A 14,532-nucleotide genomic window follows, 5' to 3' on the forward strand; every position below is an offset into this window, starting at 1 on the left:
ACATTGACACCGGTGTGTCAGACCCACCATACTTGCTCCGGACACTGCGAGAGGGCTGTACAAGCAATGATCACACGCACGGCACAGCGGACACACCAGGAACCGCGGTGTTGGCCGTCGAGTGGCGCTAGCTGCGCAGCATTTGTGCACCGCCGCCGTCAGTGTCAGCCAGTTTGCCGTGGCATACGGAGCTCCATCGCAGCCTTTAACACTGGTAGCATGCCGCGACAGCGTGGACATGAACCGTATGTGCAGCTGACGGACTTTGAGCGAGGGCGTATAGTGGGCATGCGGGAGGCCGGGTGGACGTACCGCATTGCTCAACACGTGGGGCGTGAGGTCTCCACAGTACATCGATGTTGTCGCCAGTGGTCGGCGGAAGGTGCACGTGCCCGTCGACCTGGGACCGGACCGCAGCGACGGATGCACGTCAAGACCGTAGGATCCTACGCAGTGCCGTAGGGGACCGCACCGCCACTTCCCAGCAAATTAGGGACACTGTTGCTCCTGGGGTATCGGCGAGGACCATTCGCAACCGTCTCCATGAAGCTGGGCTACGGTCCCGCACACCGTTAGGCCGTCTTCCGCTCACGCCCCAACATCGTGCAGCCCGCCTCCAGTGGTGTCGCGACAGGCGTGAATGGAGGGACGAATGGAGACGTGTCGTCTTTAGCGATGAGAGTCGCTTCTGCCTCGGTGCCAATGATGGTCGTATGCGTGTTTGGCGCCGTGCAGGTGAGCGCCACAATCAGGACTGCATACGACCGAGGCACACAGGGCCAACACCCGGCATCATGGTGTGGGGAGCGATCTCCTACACTGGCCGTACACCACTGGTGATCGTCGAGGGGACACTGAATAGTGCACGGTACATCCAAACCGTCATCGAACCCATCGTTCTACCATTCCTAGACCGGCAAGGGAACTTGCTGTTCCAACAGGACAATGCACGTCCGCATGTATCCCGTGCCACCCAACGTGCTCTAGAAGGTGTAAGTCAACTACCCTGGCCAGCAAGATCTCCGGATCTGTCCCCCATTGAGCATGTTTGGGACTGGATGAAGCGTCGTCTCACGCGGTCTGCACGTCCAGCACCAACGCTGGTCCAACTGAGGTGCCAAGTGGAAATGGCATGACAAGCCGTTCCACAGGACTACATCCAGCATCTCTACGATCGTCTCCATGGGAGAATAGCAGCCTGCATTGCTGCGAAAGGTGGATATACACTGTATTAGTGCCGACATTGTGCATGCTCTGTTGCCTGTGTCTATGTGCCTGCGGTTCTGTCAGTGTGATCATGTGATGTATCTGACCCCAGGAATGTGTCAATAAAGTTTCCCCTTCCTGGGACAATGAATTCACGGTGTTATTATTTCAATTTCCAGGAGTGTATCTGCCTATTAAACATTACGACCCCCTTCAACTGTCGGCGGTCTCTGTGAGTCAACAGACGAGGTCAGCCTGTACGCTTTTGTGCTGTACTTGTCCCTTCACGTTTCCACATCACTATCACATCGTAAACAGTGGACCTAGGGATGTTCAGGAGCGTGGAAATCTCGTGTACATACGTAAGACCATATTCGAAGTCCGTGAGTACCTGGCAGTAGGTGGCAGCACAATGCACCTAATATGATTCAACGACGTAATCAACTGCGACTGCAGTGGGCATGGTATTTTCGAGATTGGACCGTTGATCGGTGGCAACTTGCCACCTGGTTGGATGAACGACGTTTGTTATAACACAAGGCTGATGCTCGTGTCCGGATTCGCCATCATCTAGGCGAACAGCTGCTCGAAGAATTCACCGAGCCACAGAAACTGGTCGGTGGGGACAGTATAATGCTATGGGATACATTCACCTGGCCTTCATTGGTATATATGGTAGTACTGAAGAGACCATGGCAGTTATGGACTACGTGGACATTCTTGGGGAGCAATTGCGTCCCATCATGCTCGATGTCTTGCATGACGCTGATAGCAGTTTCTAGCACAGAAGACATCAAACTGCGGCCTGCGAGCCGCATTCGGCCTGAAACAAATGTTCGTGCGACCCGCGGTTCTCAGGCATATTTTATAAAAACGTGCATGTAGCACGGTGGTTCCCAATCTGGGTGTAATTAACCCCTTAGGAGTAAAATGAAATTTTCCAAGGGCTAAAACCTAAACGATTCGATTCTGTTTCAATCACGAAATTAAATTATTTTCAAACGATCATTACTATCGTCATAACTTTGCAAAACTCTTCTTCTTCTTCTGCTGCTGCTGCTTATCCATTAATGGATGTTTCCGACCACATGTTGCATTTTTCTTCTGTGAACCGCAATATGTAATAACTGGTCTACACTTCGTAGTCCAGTCCACTGCCTTATATTGTCCAACCAAGATGTTCTTCTTCCCCCTTGTCTTCGTTTTCCACCAATCTTCCCTTCTATTATTAACTGCAGAAGCATATACAGGGTGTTACAAAAAGGTACGGCCAATCTTTCAGGAAACATTCCTCACACACAAATAAAGAAAAGATGTTATGTGGACATGTGTCCGGAAACGCTTAATTTCCATGTTAGAGCTCATTTTAGTTTCGTCAGTATGTACTGTACTTCCTCGATTCACCGCCAGTTGGCCCAATTGAAGGAAGGTAATGTTGACTTCGGTGCTTGTGTTGACATGCGACTCATTGCTCTACAGTACTGGCATCAAGCACATCAGTACGTAGCATCAACAGGTTAGTGTTCATCACGAACGTGGTTTTGCAATCAGTGCAACGTTTACAAATGCGGAGTTGGCAGATGCCCATTTGATGTATGGATTAGCACGGGGCAATAGCCGTGGCACGGTACTTTTGTATCGAGACAGATTTCCAGAAAGAAGGTGTCCCGACAGGAAGACGTTCGAAGCAATTGATCGGCGTCTTAGGGAGCACGGAACATTCCAGCCTATGACTCGCGACTGGGGAAGACCTAGAACGACGAGGACACCTGCAATGGACGAGGAAATTCTTCGTGCAGTTGACGAGAAACCTAATGTCAGCAGCTCGTGGTCGCGCGGTAGCGTTCTCGCTTCCCGCGCCCGGGTTCCCGGGTTCGATTCCCGGCAGGGCCAGGGATTTTCTCTGCCTCGTGATGACTAGGTGTTGTGTGCTGTCCTTACGTTAGTTAGGTTTAGGCAGTTCTAAGTTCTAGGGGACTGATGACCATAGATGTTAAGTCCCATAGTGCTCAGAGCCATTTTGAACCAGAGAAGTTGTTGCTGTACAAGGTAACGTTGACCACGTCACTGTATGGAGAGTGCCACGGGAGAACCAGTTGTTTCCGTACCATGTACAGCGTGTGCAGGCACTATCAGCAGCTGATTGGCCTCCACGGGTACACTTTTGCGAATGTTTCATCCAACAATGTGACAATCCTCATTTCAGTGCAAATGTTCTCTTTACGGATGAGGCTTTATTCCAACGTGATCAAATTGTAAATTTTCAGAATCAACATGTGTGGGCTGACGAGAATCCGCACGCAACTGTGCAATCACGTCTGTGAACGTTTGGGCAGGCATTGTTGGTGATATCTTGATTGGGCCCCATGTTCTTCCACCTACGCTCAATGGAGCACGTCATCATGATTTAATACGGGATACTCTACCTGTGCTGCTAGAACATGTGCCTTTACAAGTACGACACAACATGTGGTTCATGCACGATGGAGCTCCTGCACATTTCAGTCGAAGTGTTCGTACGCTTCTCAACAACAGATTCGGTGAGCGATGGATTGGTAGAGGCGGACCAATTCCATGGCCTCCATGTTCTCCTGACCTCAACCCTCTTGACTGTCATTTATGGGGGCATTTGAAAGCTCTTGTCTACGCAACCCCGGTACCAAATGTAGAGACTCCTCGGGCTCGTATTGTGGACGGCTGTGATATTCTCCAGCGCATCAGGGATTCCATGCGACGAAGGTTGGATGCATGTATCCTCGCTAACGGAGGACATTTTGAACATTTCCTGTAACAAAGTGTTTGAAGTCATGCTGGTACGTTGTGTTGCTGTGTGTTTCCATTCCATGATTAATGTGATTTGAAGAGAAGTAATAAAATGAGCTCTAACATGGAAAGTAAGCGTTTCCGGACATATGTCCACATAACATATTTTCTTTCTTTGTGTGTGAGGAATGTTTTCTGAAAGTTTGGCCGTAGCTTTTTGTAAGACACTGTATTTGGTGTTCCGTACTATATGTCCTAGGTATGCAGTTTTTCTTCTTTTAAGCACTGTCAACATTTTTCGCTGCTTGTTCATTCGTTCCAGTACTTCGGTGTTGGTTATTCTTGCAGTCCATGGTATTTTAAGCATTCTCCGATAAATCCACATTTCAAAGGCCTCTAACTCCTTCGTTGTTTTCGCATTTAGTGTCCATCCTTCAGAGCCATATAGAAGCACGAACCAGATGCAGCATTTTACAAATCTGACTCTAATGTTTAGGTCTTGTGCTTGTAAGGATAGTTTTAAATTTTATGAAGGTCTTTCGGGCGTTCTCTATGCGACATTTTATTTCCAAGGCTGTTCGCCAGTCTTCACAAAGCCAAGTTCCGAGGTATTTAAACTTGTTGATTCTTTGTATTACAGACCCTTGAAATCCCAAGACTCTAATATTGGTTAAATAAGTTATCAATAGCTACTTTGTCTCAAATAGTAGCATTAATGTGGTGGAGGTTAGAGGTTCCTCATACAGTTCACCCCACTACACACCCATGTTGTGCTTCGTCCCACACATCTCTGATGATAAAAGTGAGACACATACGTAACAAATACTAAATATCTCAAGAAGTCTCTTCTCGAAGTCGCAGATAGTACCTACAGTAGTCCAGAAATTCTTCGAAATAGATAAATGAATTACTTGACAGCGCAACACAGTAGTAACTTGATAAGGGCTTCATCTAGTCCGGAAGGTGTTAGTGGTGGATCTCAGTTTGAGGCCCTCATGCAATGCATGCAAGAGGCAGAAAGGAACGGGCAAGAGGCTGAAAGGAAGAGGGAAGAGATAGAAAGGAAGAGACAAGAGACAGAGAAAAAGAGACGGGAGTAAGAGGAGGAAAGACACAAATTGGTCATAAGAACGGTCACAGACAGTATAGATGGAATAAAGAAAGAGATCGCAGGAATCCAAGAAGAGCTAGAGAATGTCAAGAAAACGAAAGTAGAAACGCGTGAGGTGGCGGACCAGGCGAAGTGCGATGCCGAAACAGCGCGATTGGTAGCGCAAGTAGCGCGAATGGACGCATCAGTGGCCGAAAAACAAGTTTAACTGGCAAGAACTGAGGTGTGTAAGACAAAAACGGCACTTGCTACTCTCCAAAAACAAGGCAAAAAAAATAGTTCAAGAAACGCAGGAAGAAATGAGTGAAGCGGCGAAGCGAATCGAAGAAATACAAATGAAAGAGGCCGAAATCTCTGAAGTTAGAGATCAGCAGACCCGAATCACCGCGCAACAAAACGAGTCGGCTAAGGACGTTCGGCAGGCACATGAGCGGGTCGCACAATTGCAGACACAATCGCGTCCGGTAGAGCGCCATCGAGAGCGTCACAGAAATGCAGCAGGAATATGCTCCTGCCGCGGCGGAACGCTTCATAGAAAATGCTCCGTCGGTAACACGCAGCATGTCAGAGACCGTGCTGGAAAACAATTGTTCACGTCTACGGAAGTCAGAAGCGTTATTACGTGAATCTGGAGAGGTGCGAAGCACTCGGGTTCTGGACTTCGGTCTGGAAGCACTTCTGGTCGAAGCTCTGGCATGTGCGGTTGGTACTCGGGACCTGTCCTAAGACTGACTTCACTTGCTTTTGATTGTGTAAATCATGAAACTCTGCTAGACAAGCTCAAGTATTGTGGCATGAGTGGGACAGTGCACAAATGGTTTAATTCGTACCTAACTGGAAGAGTGCAGAAAGTTGAAATAAGTAGTTCTCATAATAAGCAAAGATCAGCACATTCCTCAAACTGGAGAACTATCAAGAATGGAGTTCCACAAGGGTCAGTCTTGGGTCCTTTGCTGTTCTTAATATACACTCCTGGAAATGGAAAAAAGAACACATTGACACCGGTGTGTCAGACCCACCATACTTGCACCGGACACTGCGAGAGGGCTGTACAAGCAATGATCACACGCACGACACCAGGAACCGCGGTGTTGGCCGTCGAATGGCGCTAGCTGCGCAGCATTTGTGCACCGCTGCCGTCAGTGTCAGCCAGTTTGCCGTGGCATACGGAGCTCCATCGCAGTCTTTAACACTGGTAGCATGCCGCGACAGCGTGGACGTGAACCGTATGTGCAGTTGATGGACTTTGAGCAAGGGCGTATAGTGGGCATTCGGGAGGCCGGGTGGACGTACCGCCGAATTGCTCAACACGTGGGGCGTGAGGTCTCCACAGTACATCGATGTTGTCGCCAGTGGTCGGCGGAAGGTGCACGTGCCCGTCGACCTGGGACCGGACCGCAGCGACGCACGGATGCACGCCAAGACCGTAGGATCCTACGCAGTGCCGTAGGGGACCGCACCGCCACTTCCCAGCAAATTAGGGACACTGTTGCTCCTGGGGTATCGGCGAGGACCATTCGCAACCGTCTCCATGAAGCTGGGCTACGGTCCCGCACACCGTTAGGCCGTCTTCCGCTCACGCCCCAACATCGTGCAGCCCGCCTCCAGTGGTGTCGCGACAGGCGTGAATGGAGGGACGAATGGAGACGTGTCGTCTTCAGCGATGAGAGTCGCTTCTGCCTTGGTGCCAATGATGGTCGTATGCGTGTTTGGCGCCGTGCAGGTGAGCGCCACAATCAGGACTGCATACGACCGAGGCACACAGGGCCAACACCCAGCATCATGGTGCGGGGAGCGATCTCCTACACTGGCCGTACACCACTGGTGATCGTCGAGGGGACACTGAATAGTGCACGGTACATCCAAACCGTCATCGAACCCATCGTTCTACCATTCCTAGACCGGCAAGGGAACTTGCTGTTCCAACAGGACAATGCACGTCCGCATGTATCCCGTGCCACCCAACGTGCTCTAGAAGGTGTGAGTCAACTACCCTGGCCAGCAAGATCTCCGGATCTGTCCCCCATTGAGCATGTTTGGGACTGGATGAAGCGTCGTCTCACGCGGTCTGCACGTCCAGCACGAACGCTGGTCCAACTGAGGCGCCAGGTGGAAATGGCATGGCAAGCCGTTCCACAGGACTACATCCAGCATCTCTACGATCGTGTCCATGGGAGAATAGCAGCCTGCATTGCTGCGAAAGGTGGATATACACTGTACTAGTGCCGACATTGTGCATGCTCTTTTGCCTGTGTCTATGTGCCTGTGGTTCTGTCAGTGTGATCATGTGATGTATCTGACCCCAGGAATGTGTCAATAAAGTTTCCCCTTCCTGGGACAATGAATTCACGGTGTTCTTATTTCAATTTCCAGGAGTGTATATCAATGACTTGCCATTCTATATTAATGAAGAGGCAAAGTTAGTTCTCTTTGCTGATGATACAAGTATACTAATCACACCTAACAAACAAGAATTAAATGATGAAATTGTCAATACTGTCTTTCAGAAAATTACTAAGTGGTTCCTTGTAAACGGACTCTCACTGAATTTTGATCAGACGCAGTACATACAGTTCCGTACAGTGAATGGTATGACGCCATTAATAAATATAGACCTTAATCAGAAGCATATAGCTAAGGTAGAATATTCCAAATTTTTAGGTGTGTCCATTGATGATAGATTAAATTGGAAGGATCACATTGATGATCTGCTGAAACGTTTGAGTTCAGCTACTTATGCAATAAGGGTCATTGCAAATTTTGGTGATAAACATCTTAGTAAATTAGCTTACTACGCCTATTTTCACTCGTTGCTTTCATATGGCATCATATTTTGCGGTAATTCATCACTGAGGAATAAAGTATTTATTGCACAAAAGCGTGTAATCAGAATAATAGCTGGAGTCCACCCAAGATCATCCTGCAGACATTTATTTAAGGATCTAGGGATATTCACAGTAGCTTCTCAGTATATATACTCTCTTATGAAATTTGTTGTTAACAACCAAACCCAATCAAAAGTAATAGCAATGTGCATAACTACAATACTAGGACAAATGATGATCTTCAGTATTCAAGATTAAATCTAACTTTGGCACAGAAAGGGGTGAATTATACTGGCACTAAAGTCTTTGGTCACTTACCAAATAGTATCAAAAGTCTGACAGATAACCAACAAGTATTTAAGAAGTAATTAAAAGGATTTCTGAATGACAAGTCCTTCTACTCCATAGAGGAATTTTTAGATATAAATTACAAAAAAATTAAAAAAATTAAAAAATAAAATAAAAAACACAAAAAATGAAAAAGTTGTTATATTAACTTAAGTATGTTGTTAAATTAACTTAATTATGTCATGTATTGGAAAATTTGACTCGTTCCACACCATTACGAAATATCGTATTCATGATCCATGGAACTAGTATTAATCTAATCTAATCTAATCTAATCTAATCTAATCTGCGAATAGTTAGAATGGGGAGCCTGTGGTGAAGTTCTTACTGTACTGACAGTGTTACTTCAAACGTCTCAGACTACTCGTTTGCCGAGGGCACACTTATTCGGTTTTGGTTTACCAGTCTCGACGTTTGGTATACTTGTGCACTCTGTTGTGTAAGTGAGCCACATTGGTCCTTGGTACGAACAGCGAACGGGTGTGTCACACACTGAAATCTACCGTGATTTGCGGGCCCTGGTAGAGAGTGAATTGCGATCCGTCTGCCTGATCGCTAGACCATGAGATTTTTGCATTTCTTTCATGGCCGCGGTCGCTTCGCAGGTGCCGCCGCGCACTTTCCGCCAGCTGCAATTTACATTGCTGCACGAAGCAAACAGGGTAGCATACTGCTGCTCCGGCCTTGTCAGGGCGTACGGATCTCAATCGCCACTTGCTCCCAGCTGCACCTATACTGAGAAACGTCTGTAGATTATCAATCAAAGTCTGCCCAGCATCAGATAAATTCAGATTGCGTAATCCACAGTTTTAGGGCCAGAGTAATTGACTCACTTCAGCCATCCCAGATCCTTGTCCATTGTTTTCTTAACCCAACTATTATTTTTTGTAGTATTCAATTAATAACTATAATTTATGTCTGTTTCTTCTTTTGAGAAATAAATGCTGTTAGTAAACTTTACTGCATTCTCAATCATATTACATAGTCAGCACCAAGGGTAAACTTGCAACATCCTTCGAAGAATGAATGTGTATGGGGCAGCATGTCTGTCGAAAACCACCATTGTGGAATGGGATTCTGCTGCTCCATGATAATTCACATCCTCATATTGCAAATGTCGCAATGCAGAAGTTACGCTCTCTCATGTGGAAGGCAGCCAAGCACCCACCATACAGTCCTGATCTCTCCCCATGCGATTATCCCGCCTTCGGTCCCTTAAAAAAAGCCTTGAATCGTCAAAGATTTCTGTCGGACGAGTATGGGCAGCAGGCTGTTATGGACTTCTTCATGCATCAGGACACACTGTTTCGCCAAGCGGGTATCTTTAACCTTGTGCGTGGCAGTGATGATAGGTTCAATGCCGACGGCGATGTTGCCTGATTGGCATGCTGATTTTGGACTGCATGGCCTTTGAACGGAATCTTTTTGATCGCCCCCTTACATAGCCTTCTAAGTAAATGACAGATTAGGTTTCTAAGTTATAGACGTGCGGTATCAGCTGTACTGGAATTCATAGAAGTGGTGCTTGGAGTTCTTGATAAAAATGAGTGTATCACAGGCACGTTCTTGGATCTTTCTAAGGCTGTCGGTACACTTGATTGTATTATTGTGTTAAATGAAACAGCAGTGGCCCCAGTACCGACCCTTGGGGAACGCCCCACTTAACAGTGCCCCATTGGGACTGAACATCACTACCACTCTCAATATTGCGGAGAATTACCCTCTGCTTTCTGTTCTTAAAGTAAGAGGCGAACCAATTGTAAGCTACTCCCCTTACTCCATAATGGTCCAACTTCTGCAGTAATATTTTGTGGTCAACACAGTCAAAAGCCTTCGTTAAATCAAAGAAAACACCTAGCGTTCGCAACCTTTTATTTAATCTGTCCAAAACCTCACAGAGAAAAGAGAATATAGCATTTTCAGTTGTTAAACCATTTCTAAAACCAAACTGAACATTTGACAGCAAATTATGTGAATTTAAATGCTCCAGTAACCTTGTATATACAACCCTCTCGATAACTTTAGCAAACACCGATGGCATAGAAATAGGTCTAAAATTGTCAACATTATCAATGTCTCCCTTTTTATAAAGTGGCTTCACTACCGAGTATTTTAATAGGTCAGGAAACCGACCACTCCCAAAGGAAAAGTTACAGATGTGGCTAAGTACTGGGCTAACATACATAGAACAATACTTCAGTATTCTGCTAGATACTCCGTCATATCCATGAGAGTTCTTGGTCTTTAGTGATTTAATTATTAACTCAATCTCCCTCTTGTCAGTATCATGGAGGAGCATTTCAGGTAACAGTCTCGGAACACTTTTTTCTAAGAGCGCTATATGATTCCCTGTTGGGACTAGGTTTCTATTTAGTTCCTTTATCCTGAGACTTAGCTATTCTATCTGCATATCACATAATTTTTGGCCTTCCTAATAACATTTTTAAGCACCTTACAATACTGTTTGTAATGGGCTGCTGCATTTAGATTTTGACTGTTTCTAACGTTTTGATATAATTGCCACTTTGTTCTACAAGATATTCTTATCCCTCTAGTCAGCCACCCAGGCTGCCTGTTTTAGTGAAACACTTACCAGCACCAAAATATGTTAACACAGGGATTCCTCAGGGTATCATATTAGGACCCATGTGGCTTTCGATATACATTAATGACTTTTCAATAGTTTTAACGATGGGATTAAAATTATTTTGCTGATGACAGCATTATTATTGGTACATAAGTAGAGAACGGGTTAATCAGGAAGTGGAACGTGCGAACGTATTGCTGTTCCAAACTCTGGATCCAGAAACTGTACATGCTTCCTACTGCATTTGTATTGCCAGCGTGGCTGAGAAGTGACTTGAATATTTTACATGACTGCCTTCACATGGTTTGCCTCCAGCTATGTGTAATATTACATTATTTAAGTTTTCATGTGAGCGATTTATTTTAAATTCATGACTTACTTGTATTGAAAATTGATGGAAATCTTGGTGTGTTCTAGAATAGCCCGCGTGGACTGCTATGTTTCAACTACGGTTACGTCACTGGACTGTTGTTCTGCTGTGTGTAAATGACCTTTTATTTACTGTTGAGCTGGTGCTGGGACTGTGGTAAACTGTAAGCTATGAAGCTTAATCTGCCTTGTTTTAAGTTTTGGAGTTTTTCGAGGAGCATTCTATGCTGCTTTGCAAGTTTGGCGATGTAAAATTGTGATCTAGCCAATATTTTATTGTAAACTATACATTTAAGATATCTATAAATTCCTTATGCTGTCTAGTCAGCCTATTGCCTGCATTATTAAGGTTCCGAGGTAGCAAGGTCTAGGTATTTGGGCGGTTGCTTAAATTTGTGTCATCCACAAGCTAGAGGGCTGGTGCAAGGTTTTGCTAAAGAAAATGAAACATTCATACTGTTTTTCAAATGGCTCAAATGGCTCTGAGCACTATGGGACTTAACTTCTGAGGTCATCAGTCCCCTAGAACTTAGAACTACTTAAACCTAACTAACCTATGGACATCACACACATCCATGCCCGAGGCAGGATTCGAACCTGCGACCGTAGCGGTCGCGCGGTTCCAGACTGTAGCGCGTAGAACCGCTCGGCCACACCAGCCGACGTACTGTTTTTCAAATTTGGCGCAAGACTCTGTGCTACTAACGCGCATTTTCACCCTTGCGTCTCGACTATTAAGTACTTGTATCCTAGGTCTGCCTCCCATTCTAGTTGTTAATGCACTTACTTGCGAGGGGCCACCTTGGTTGCATTAATCGTCCACGCATGGGTCGCTGAGAATGTCGCGCTGGTCAGTCCGCACATCTACGATCCGGAAGGGACACCAAGACATCGGGTGACACACCTTGTTCTGTGTAACCATAGCAGAGGATCTTCGTATGTGAACTGTGCGTGTTGCAGCTGGTGCAAGCAACTACTCGGCAAAGTTAAGCCGTTGTTCACTGTGGTTTGAAAGTGTCCTTGGTCCTGTGATAATTCATGCAATAACTATAAACTGCATTTTCCTTGTGTTCCAAGAAGCTGCTTTCTCTACTTCTTGATGTTCTTGCATGTGGTCTGTTACTGTGTTGGTCAATAGTTTTAAAGGCCTATTCTTCCCTTAATTACATATTGTGCTGATTCTTATTTCTCTAAGGTAGTATTATTGATAAAATGTTAATTATTCTTGTAATTTTGATACAGTTAATATTCTTAAAGGGTACAATGTTTGTTTCAACTTATGCTTAAGGGGCTAATTCCCCGTGGTAAATAATGTAATTTGTTTTTGTTAAATAAAAAAATTAATGTAAAGTTTTAGTCTTTTTTTCTTTATTTCACTACCCCTTTAAGTACATTTCCCACATGCTAGGCGCAGCAACCGATACCACGATGAGTTCCGTACAGCTACTTTCAAACAACTGCCGTTACACGAACGAAGATCAGTTAATTCAGCTATAATTCAGAAATTGTGTAGAGCTAGATCAGTTTCACGTTTTAGTAAGACACGTACTGTGAGGTTCAGAGCTGCGATAGATGTGGCGCAAGCAGTTGGCAACATCAAAATGCTCACACCTGTATGACGTAAAGCCATACAGCAATAACGACAGACGTAGGACGCGCCTTAACGCCGTACACTGCCGCCTTCAGTCATCCCAGCTACAGAAACAAACCACAAACTCTTCCCGATATGTGGCGCTGATGCTGCGGGTGGCTCGGCCGTGTGCTTCTGGACTTGGGCGTCACTGCTGTTTACAGCTGTCTTCACCGGCTCCACGGCTTCTGTTTACTGAGCTGTCGCCGCACAATCGGCCACCGCCGACTGGTCGTGTTCACTTTCTTCTCACACTCCGGCTTTATATCCTTGGTGCAATGAGGAGTCGAGGAAACGAGGAAACGAGAGATAGCACCTTGATGGAGTGCTCCGGCGGAGGAGTCTGTGAGAAAACGAGAACTCATCGCAGAGGAAGCAAATGAAACCCTCAAAAAAGTGTACAGTTAGTGAACACAAGAAAAACAAATGCCATGAATATCAGTTTAAAGAGAGAAAATGCCACTATTAAATTATATATTTTCGAACATGTACATACTTCCTAACAAACACAAAATTTCTAGGAGTGAACATTAATAAAACCATATATTTGAAGAAAGTAACTGTTCTCGAAAGAACAGATACGATTGATGACAGTGCAGCTTTTCTAGAATAAATGATAATTGATAATTAATTGAAACCCTCATCTGCCGACAGGTGTTGTTGATATACCTCGATGGGGATAGCTGAGAATGTGTGCCCCGACCGGGACTCGAACCCGGGATCTCCTGCTTACATGGCAGACGCTCTAACCATTTTTTTTAAAAGTTATTGTTTCTTGCCTCTTTCTCTCTTTTTTTTGCATTTTGTTCGGTATTGTTCGTTGCGTTTGATCTGGGCGGACGTCATAGGACATCCGTTCAAGTTGATCCCTTTACTCAGTTTTTTTTATTGCAGAGGGCACGCCGAGCTACCGTGCCGGCATCCATCTGAGTCACCAAGGACACAGATGAATAGCGCGACTGCAGGGACTTATCCCTTGCACGTTTCCCGTGAGACCCACTTTCCCAACTGTCCACAATCTCCTCGGTGGCTCAGATGGATAGAGCGTCTGCCATGTAAGCAGGAGATCCCGGGTTCGAGTCCCGGTCGGGGCACACATTTTCAGCTGTCCCCATCGAGGTGTATCAACAACACCTGTCGGAAGCTGAGGGTTTCAATTAATTATCATTTATTAATAAAACCGACAAATTGCAATAACGGATTCCTAATGAGAAATCGAGCAAAAAGGTGCTTATCAGCGTGTGTCCGGTAATGGATAGTGTGTGTGCAATGGCAACAAATCGTCCCCGAAGACAATACACAGCTGCATCGCATCAGCGCCACTACAGATGTTCAGAGTGGCTTCCATGGGATTGCAGGTCAGAGGGATAGATACACCATGTTGGCGAGCCACTTGCCTGGAGCTTGTACTAGGGTTCGTCTCGATATCCTATAGAACCTGGTCCTCAAAACCTGTTGTACCCACAGTCCGGCGCCTTCCTGCACATTCTTCTGTGAGAAAGGAGCCATATCACACAAACTGCCAAATAGAGCTTTAAATGTTGTGGTTGGCATCTGTGAGGGTAGTTGTTTTGGTATAGACGCGCTGTCTCCCGGCCGTTTTCATCTGCCTGGCAGTACAGAAACACCATCTCGACCTGTTCCCGACATGAATAGCGGACCATTCTGCTGCGTACAGTAGGCTGCGTCAGTC

The 14,532-nt window shown here is 45.8% G+C and overlaps 1 non-coding gene across 1 annotated transcript; it reads left to right on the plus strand.

Annotated features, from left to right (window-relative positions):
- The first annotated feature begins 13,859 nt into the window (after window positions 1–13,859).
- On the plus strand, window positions 13,860–13,933 carry Trnat-ugu (transfer RNA threonine (anticodon UGU)). Its single transcript has one exon. It is a non-coding gene; the product is annotated as a tRNA-Thr (tRNA).
- Window positions 13,934–14,532: the final 599 nt, after the last annotated feature.

The sequence above is a fragment of the Schistocerca cancellata genome, chromosome 2 (genome assembly GCF_023864275.1).
Source record: "Schistocerca cancellata isolate TAMUIC-IGC-003103 chromosome 2, iqSchCanc2.1, whole genome shotgun sequence".
Taxonomy (NCBI): Eukaryota; Metazoa; Arthropoda; class Insecta; order Orthoptera; family Acrididae; genus Schistocerca; species Schistocerca cancellata.